At 43.1% G+C, this 9,698-nt stretch overlaps 1 protein-coding gene across 1 annotated transcript in view; it reads right to left on the bottom strand.

Moving 5' to 3' along the window:
* MYO16 (myosin XVI) overlaps positions 1-9,698 on the bottom strand; it is a 580,058-nt gene that overhangs the window by 128,145 nt on the left and 442,215 nt on the right. The window lies entirely within an intron of this gene.

The raw sequence follows: 9,698 nt of genomic DNA, 5'->3' as shown, positions 1-9,698 counted from the left end.
AGAGAGAGATAGAGGAAGATTACCCAGGTAGCACTATGACTGTGGAGTAGGCATTGGACTGCTAACTGTGAGATACATAGTTCAAATCTCCTACCTGTGATGATCAAGAAAGTAGAGGCTATCTGCTCCCATAGAGATTTCATCTGGGAAGTTCTCGACAGGGTCATTATGTATCAGAGTCAACTCTACAGCATGCTTTGTTTATCTATGTGGGTATATATTTATCCTTGTGTATCTATCTGAATCTATATTTCTATTAATTCCCCATTAGAATGTACATAATATCAAGAGACACTCTTCATTCCTTAATGACTATTCTGTTCAACATTGATAGTTCCAGGGAAAGAAAATGAATAGAAGCAAGAAATTATTGTATAAGCTATTTCCTAGTTTGTACTTGCAGTTGATTTATGAAGTGCTCCTTGAGTAATAAAACAAAGGTTATAAACCATTAATTTATTGTACCAATAAGAGCCAAGAGCTTTAATACAATTATCTCCTCTTAGAAGATGTAAAAAAAAAGTAGAGGGTGCTTAAAATTTTAACAGTTTTTCCTTCTCATTTTTATATCTTTTCTCTACTGCCCTAGTTTAGATTAATGAAATAATAAATCCTTCATCCCACTGATTTTATTTAATGTTATAGTAAAATGTTAATTTTGCAGTTCTCAGCACTGTAAGAGCACATCCTTCAAAGATGATATATTTTACAAAGACACACAATGAAATCTAGGCCATGCTTGGGAAATTATGTTAGAAGATGATTGTGAAGACAATGTTAATTATATATATGTATATATATATATTTTTTTTCTATTGTTAATGAATTGACACAAATAAGAAACATATTTCATTCTAATTTGGGGGTTGTCTTGTGCAAATCCTTTCTTACTTCCTCTCTAAATCCCCTTCTTTCCCTTCCTTGATTTCCACTTTACACACACACACACACACCAGTAAATAGTACGGGGGTGCTGGGATGATAGTTCTCATTTGTTTTCTTGCTTGCTTCCTGTCTGTCTAATCCTGAGTAAGTCATGTCAGCGTCTCTGTTCTGCCTCTTTATCCTAAATCTGTTCCATGGTATCCACAGCAACTCTAGTATTCTAATAAAAAGTTCACCTTCCACTATTGCCAGTAATAGATGACACGAGCCTTTGCTTTTCACGTCCCGCATGGTAAACCATTCCTTGCCTGTCCTAAAGTCTCCCCCAACCCAAAGTTTGGAAAATCTCTGTTTGGAATGTCAATTCAGCTTATCATTTCGCAAGCTCTCCCAAATGGGGGAAGAGCGTTGCCAAGCCCACCGCGTCCCTTGCTCTGCGGGTCTGTGTGCTCTGAAGCAGCACCCTTGGCCTCCGATGAATCGACTCGCTGACAGATGTACTTCCCCATTAGTCATCCCTCCAGATGGCTTTAAAATGAATCTAGCATTCAATAACTACACAGTAGAAACCAGCCTAGAACCAGTTGATTCATATAAAATGTGTGAAAATCAGATTATGCCACTTATTTTTCCACTCAGAATTAGTTTCAAAGATTTTCATTTTACATAAATGACATAACATGTAAAACTAGTATGTTCAACACAGGCCTAAATGCCTGCCAGTCATTTTTCTTGGCCTGGGAGAACCAAGGCAGAAAGTTTCAGTTATATGCACACAATTCTGGAGGGATTATTTTAAACAGTCACCTGAAAATACAGCCGGCCTAAAAAAATGCATGTTTAGACCAATAAAACACCTGAAGGACTGGAAAATACTGAAAATCAGATGGGTCCTAACTGCGGCTTAGTTTAATTTCACTGCATAGGGTTGCTGAGAGTGTAAGTCTTTATGTGAGCAGCCAACATCCTTGTTCTCCTGGGGAAGAGTTAATGGGCTTCAACCACCAGCCCAAGAAGCCCAGTGCACCATCAGTGTCTCCTCGAGCCTTCTGAGTAGCTCTACAACACTCCTCGTCGTTGGAGACTGCTCTGGACAAGAGTCCGCCAACAAAGAGGAGTCTCTGCCAGACACCACTGCTCCCTGATTTTCCCTCAAAATTATACTTCGTAGAAGTGCCAGTTTGGAGTAGCTGATGGCTGCGGATTGAAAGATTGGTCCTGAGTTTACCCGGAGGGCCCTGGGAGGAAGAAGAGGAAATGTATTTCTGGAAAAGAGAGTCCTGGTGACACCGGGGTTACATGTTGAGTTGCTAACTCCACGGTCAGCAGTTTGAGAACATCAGCTGCCATATGGGAGGACAGGCTTTCACTCCCATAAAGCGTTAGAGCAGCGGTTCTCAACCTTCCTCATGCCGTGACCCTTTCATACAGTTCCTCGTGTTGTGGTGACCTCCCAAGCATAACATAAAATTATTTCATTGCTACTTTATAACTGTAAATCTGCTACTGTTATGAATCGGGCAACCCCTATGAAAGGGTTGTTCGACCCCGAAAGGGGTCACGACCCACAGGTTGAGAACCGCTGAGTTAGAGTCTTGGAAATTCACAGAGGCAGTTCTACTCTGTCCTATAGGATTGCAATGAGGAATCACTGATTCCATGACATTGAGTTTCAGACAACCTAAAGAACATAGTTCCTTTCTGACATACAAATGGGTGTCATGAGCGGGAACTGACTTGAGATGACTTATAAAGGGGGTAGTAACATACTTAGATTTCCAAACCTATGGTTACTAGTTCAAATTACAAAACCGGTGAGCTGTGATTGCTTTGAGAAATCAGGGCTAGTAATGTAAAACACACAATGGGCTAACTAGGAATTTGAAAGCAAGAAATGCATTGGAGCCAAACGCAGTTAATGTGATTTGCAGTTTGTTCACAAATGTCTAAAATAACGAAACTTACGTAATACAACATTATTCTTAAATGGCATGAATTTACCAACTACAAATCTGACACATCATTTTAATTACCAATGGAATGCATGGGTATGTTTTCCATAAAGGCATACAGATAACAGCTGAAATTTGTTTTGACCCTCCCCTCAAAACCGTGCCCTAGTATTGCCACTGCTAGGCTTCTGTTGTGATTTCGTCCATGTTGAAGCAAGCTTTCATTTGTCTCTATATAAAATACATGGAATCATTTCATGCTTTGTTACATACACATCCCATCATATAGAGCATTGACCATGTCCCCCTTGCTGTCCCTTAGGTTGGAAATATAGAACCCTGGTGCATTCACCAGCCACTGCAAGGGAGCAAGGAGTCTACCCGGCCCAAGATCACAGTCTTGGGAGCACTATGAGGCAATGGGTACTGATGCTGAAGACACGGGAGTGAACTCCACGCACCAATCCTTTTTGAGGGAGCAGACATGCTGGTGAAGCAGACAGTCCGTCAACCACTAACTACCCAGGAGACATCCCCTCGAAGGTGCCAGGGAAGGTGATAGGCACCCTGGGGTGGGAGACAGCAGGGATGAGGGAGAGTGGGCTGCAGGAAGGGAGAGGCTGTCAGGAATCTTAAGGGTATCAGAGAGGGCCTCTCTGGGATTTTGAGGTGGCATAGCCCTGGGAACAAAGACTGGCATGCTGCAAACAAAGAGGCTGGACCAAAACCATTTCATAAATTTGCTCACATGCTGCTTTGCCCAAGGAGAAAATGGGAAGTGACCATTCCTCCGACTCACACCTTGATCACGTCTCTTCACCCATCATTCCCTACGGATGGCCTAGTGGCCTCTAGGTCTCTCCTCTCAGATTGAGCACTGGGGAAAGAATGTCTTCCGAACCTTTCCTCGCCCCCAGCTCTTCTCCTCGGTCTTCTCTTCCTTCCTTTGATTCTTTCCCCTTGCTGCTCCTGTCCCCACCCCCTCCCTACCCAAGGAAACAAAGGTAGGAGCTAGAATTTCAAAGTCCTAGGCTATTGAAGGGTGACTAGGCTCCGTTTGGGGAAGAAAGATTCTGATCAGAATTGGTCAGCTACGGAATGTAATCAGCTCATTTTCCCCTTCATCTAGGGCGTGGATTACAGATGTTAAAAAGAAAAAAGAAAAAAAAGACCCTAACTACAAGGTGAAATTTGCTAGGGCTAATAAAGGAACATATAAGCCCTTTGATCACATTGAGTTCTGAGATACATAATTTATCCCTTTCAAGTTTTGTAATGTGAAAAAAATAAAATCTTTATATGACTATATTAAAAGATATAAATCGAGTTCAATGCAGCGGAAAGAGCACTACATAGGAAGAACTAGATGCTGGTCTCTGTCTAGTGACCTTCCTACTAAAACTAAATATTAACCGTGTGGAATATTTTCATCAGTACACTGATCTCTAAGACGAGGAGCTCTCTCTGAGGCTCAAATTTCCGCATATCTAAGATGAGGTCACTCATGTTTACCGGGCCTACTTTCGTTTTTCTGCACACAGTTGATATATCATGCTTGAAGAACACGAAAGAGGTACAAATCCCTGAAGAGTTGCAACACACTTCAGAGAGGAAATCTTATTTGAGATGGAACACATCTGCGGGCCTTACATACTGGCCCCAGGCTTGCAGCAACAATAAATAGCAGCACACCTGTGTTGGTAACAAGCGGGACGACAATGAAGAGAACATGTCTCCATCCTCTGAAACAGAAGGAAATCCTGGTATTCACAACAGCTTATTGAAATGCTGCAGCAGTGAAGAGCCTTAGTGTCCTGGAGTTAGAACCCACCCCCCACCCCACCCCCATACTGCTGGCTCAAAGCTCTCCTTGGGCAGGGTTTGATTAAAGGCAAGGAAATCCCAGATGATCTCCTACAGCCATTAGAATGACAATGAAAGGATCATCTTTTCAGTTAAGGGAATTGAGTTTCTAGCTGATGCTGTATGTAGCTTCAAACAGTAAAAGATATCCCATCCATCCTTCGGCATCACTGTTTATTTATTTATTTATTTATTTATTTTAAGATAAAGGCTAATTCTTCGTTTCGTGCTAACCATCCAGGGCCGAAAGATGAAAACAGACTGCTTAATAAAAACACTCTTGGCAATTTGGGACTAGCGTTATAGACATACTAACCATCCATTACACACTCTGCTGTTGCTCCAGTCAAACAGCTACTTCTTTAATCGCTGTACTGATTAACAACCTGGACTAGAAGCAATAGCAGCCCAACATGGAACTGTCAACACATTTCAAATAAAAGCTTTGCTTTTGAAACTCAAGCGTCTCACTTCCCAGGACAAGAATAAACACCCTTTTCCTCCTCGTGAATGCTTCTGCAGTCAGACTAGCATGAAGGGAAATATGAATATGCTTTTGTTTCTATGAAGCCAATTATTTTGTTGTGTGGTAGAAACCATATGAAAGGTTACATCTGGGAAAACCGGTAGAGAAGCAGCCTTTCCGGAACTTGACGTAGCAAGCACGCAAAGTCAACAGACTTGCATTTTTCCTCAGACTTTCCGTCTTGTTGGGAGGCGTGAAAACGTGAGCGGGTCCAGTGGAATAGAAGCCTTTTCTCAAGTTTATTTCGTTTGGTTTGGCTTTATGCTCTGTTCCAGGTCCTGTTGTGTGTTTCCATTGAGAAGGTACTCAGCTGCGATCCCTCTTTTCTCAACACAAAGAGAACAGGGAAGCCCTTGGCTGCTAACCAGAGGGTCAGTGGTTTGAAACCACCAGCCACTCTACAGGAGAATAAGAATCTTGCCATCTACTTCCTCAAGATTAACCCCAAGCCAAACCCACTGCCACGGACTTCATCGCCACTAATAAAATCAATAAAAACCTCAACCTCACTGCCATGCCATTGATTCTGACTCCCAGTGACCTATAGGACAGAGTTGAACTGCCCCCCATGGGTTGCTGAGTCTGAGGAAGAGAAAGACCCATCTTTCTCCTGTGGTGCAGCTGATGGTTTTGAACTGTGGACCCTGGGATTAGCAGCCCAATGAGTAACCCGCTGCCTCATAGTGATCCTATAGAAGGTTTCTCTTTATGGGAGCAGACAGCCTCATCTTTCTCCTGCAGAGCATCCTGCAGAGCACTGACTTTTCAGATGGCGGCCCAATGCCTATCCCAAACAGCGACGGGGCAGGTCTACCAGCTCTCCTAGAGCTGGTAGGCGTTGGAGTGGGTTGATGCCACACAAACAACAACCCCAGCAGAGATAAAAGAGCAAAGGATGCTGGCAGAGGATACCAATCTGTCTCTTAACCACCTCCTTCATTGGATCCTCATGTTTTATATCATTTTACTGGAATGATTGACGGCTGGTCAGCGAAGAGGTTTGTGGCTACTTTCATATTGGAAAAGTGATTCCAGATTTCCCTCACTTCCTTGTACAAATCAAATTTCTTTACACACACACACACACACACACACACACACACACACACACACAATCTTCAGAGAACTGAGGCATTGCTAGGGTACTGATAGATTTTTCTGTTCCCTTGTGGGACACCTGAGTTTGATTCTTGGAAAAAGGCACTTCAAACACAATTACCACCCTTCAGTCAGTGGTGGGTGGGATGTTATTCTGATGCTGGAAGGGGTTCCATTGAGCCTCCTGACTAAGGCAGCCAGGGAAGAAAGGCTTGAAGACCTACTTAAAAAGCAATCCATTGAAATCCCTATAAGTCATTATGGTCTGACACAGTATACATGTGGGCCCTATGAGTGTGTGTGTGTGTGGGGGGGGGGGGGGGGGGTTTCAACAAAGCTAAGAGTAATTATTTAAAATGATATTGTAAGAAGGTAATCTTAGCATCACATTATGTGTGAATCATTATTAACCATTGTTTTAGGTTATTTAAGAGTTGTAGCAATGACTCAGTTTAAATAAATTTAGTTACCTACAAACTGATTAAATAATCCTATATATGAATCATACAACTTATGTCACTGCCCCTCCCTTGTTTGGCTGACATCATTCTCTGTTAGGAATTCTTCCTTTCTCTTTCCTTTTTATCCAACCTTTGGGCATTGGTGTGCATCCATGACAACTGCAGACTGTGTTCGTTCCCTCCTTCAGACTATTATTTAAAGTTCAGCTCCCAGGAGTCGTTTAAAAAGAAAAAGAGAGAAAGCGGATGAATAAAGAAGATTGGGTGGTACAATTAAGTCATAATTCATCCATGCCAAGGATTCTGAAGTCTTTGCTATTTGTCATCGCCAGATGCGTGTGCAAGTGCCAGTCCAGCTTTCTCTGCCCACTTTACCTAGATTGGACCATTTTCAGACACAGTCAGCAATTTTGAATTGGCTATCCACATCGTTAATGAAATGAGGTCCTCATTTCTGGCCTTATAATTTCATACACTCTCACTTTTAGAAGCTTCCTCTACTTTTTTCTTAAAACGAGATTTATGTCTGATTTACATTACTTGTTATGTTTTGCCAAAGAAATGAAGTGCTGTGCTATTTGCCACCCGTGCATTCTCTGGTATGTTTTATAGCACAGCTCGGAGCTGCCAAGTGATGCCTGAGATGGTGGACTTCCTTCTCCTTCCCACTCTTCATTCGATAATACTGTCTTCCCTGGTCCCTTCTATTTCACTTGTGTTCTCCCTACTATTAGCCAAACAAGGCACTTTGACGTTACTGAGGTTAGTAAAGAAAATTCACAATAGCCCCCTTTGTCTCCTAAGTGTTCTTGTGAGCATTTCCAATGTTGTTATTAATTTTAAAAAATCACTTTACTAGGGGCTCTTACAGCTCTTATGACAATCCATACATCCATTGTGTCAAGCACATTTGTACGTCTGTTGCTATCATCCTTTTACAAATTATTCTTTCTACTTGAGCCCTTGGTATCAGCTCCTTCTTTTGTGTCCCTCTCTCCCTAACCCTCTCAACCTCATGAAACCTTGATAAATGATAAATTAATATTTTTTCAAATCCCTCACCATCCGCTGTCTCTCTTCATCCATGTTTCTGTTGTTTGTCATATTTTTATCTCTTCTCATTTCCTACCTGAGCCAGGTTAGCTATAGCCTTTGCCAGCAAATGAAGTTTAAAAGACAGTGGAATTCTCCATGTGTGGCAGGTGAGAGGCAGGCAAGCGAAACGGAACAGAAAGGAGCCTGAGAAAACCCTGAACACAGTCTCCAAAGCCCTGCTCTACAAAATCACTCACGAGGAGGATCAATTGGCATTCCTCTGGTTTGAACCCTCTGGCTTTTGTTTCTTTTTGGTTCTTCAAAATGCTTTAGTGCAGTGGTTCCTAGTGCCGTGACCCTTGACCCTTTCATACAGTTCCTCATAAAATTATTTTCATTGCTACTTCATCACTGTCATTTTGCTACTGTTATGAATCATCATGTAAATATCTGATCTGCAGGATGTATTTTCATTATTACAAATTGAACAGAATTAAAGCATAGCGATTCATCACCGAAACAATACATAATTATATATTGTGAAATATTTATTTCTAATGACAAATCAGTGAAAGTTTGTCTTGAAGCATGGTAGAGCATGGGTAACAGTCTTCATGCTGGGTACTCTTATGTGGGCATATCTGCATGTGGGCAGACCCACCTGGAGATGGATAGAGGAGCGATGTCTCGGTTCCTAAGACCATCGGAAATATGTGTTTTCCGATGGTCTTAGGTGACCCCTGTGAAAGGGCCGTTGGACTGCCAACGGGGGTCGTGACCCACAGGTTGAGAACCACTGCTTTAGTGAGCACCTGCCTAGTGACTATGAACTATATATCATTCCCTCACACGCGCATCTTAAAAACCACTTTGATGGAGACCTCACCTCGGCGGAAGTCAGGGAGGGAGAAGACCTGTCCGTTGCTGTCGTACTGCACTGAGCTCAGGTTGCCCAGGTCCACAGGTACGCCACTAGCGTGTTCACTGTACCTTACTGGAAACGCTAGTCACCATGTGAGGAGGGGGCAGATATGCTGCAGGGAAGGTGATTACACTGCTGTTGGTGGGTAAACCGGTGAAGCAATCTCCCATGGGGGGGGCGGGGAACCCACTGAAACAGAACCCAAGGGGAGAGTATGTCTGGTACTACATTCCTAATTGGACAATGTTGACCTAGTTTCTATCCAGCCCCAACTGGGACTTTAGTCTCATCTTTCTTTCACGGAGTGGATTGTGCTCTTGGGTTTAAACCAAAGACTCGGGTAAGCAGTTCTGTGCGTAATCCACGGGGCAGCACTGGACTCCCTCAACCCATTGCCAGCAAGTCACAATGACTTTCTACCGGATTTCGGAGGATGTCACTCTTTCCTGAAGGTTCCCTGGTGATGTAGTGTGTAACCTATTGGGCTCTAATCACAAGGCCCACAGTTTGAAACCACCAGACACTTAGCGAGAGAAACATGGGGCTTTCTAACCCTATAAGTAGTTACAGTCTCAGAAACTCACAGGGCCATGAGTTGTCAGTGGCATTGACAACTTTTCCCAGCCACTGATAGCCTCATCTTGTATTCAGCAGCGCGCTGGTGAGTTTGAACCACCCACTTTGCGGTTAGCAAGCAGTTGAACTCTTTCTTACCCAACAGCGCCCCCAGAGTGCAGCAGCAATACACGTGCTTCTAGTGCTTGCAAAACCTCCCTTTTAGAAGTATCATTGTCCACTTTTCTGTCGCCCATCCCCTAGGGAGGAGGTTATATTATGTAGATCCTTGTAATTGGTTCCCCCTTTCTATCCACCCCCCACCCCCTCCACACACACACACTCCCTCTTCCCTCCCAGTATCGCCACTCTCACCACTGGTCCTGAGGGGTTCATCTGTC

This window comes from Echinops telfairi, unplaced genomic scaffold (genome assembly GCF_000313985.2).
Source record: "Echinops telfairi isolate 266 unplaced genomic scaffold, ASM31398v2 ScPeMD7_7467;HRSCAF=8505_1, whole genome shotgun sequence".
NCBI lineage: Eukaryota > Metazoa > Chordata > Mammalia > Afrosoricida > Tenrecidae > Echinops > Echinops telfairi.
The sequence above is the reverse complement of the archived record's forward strand: the minus strand, read 5'-3'. Positions and strand labels throughout refer to the sequence as shown.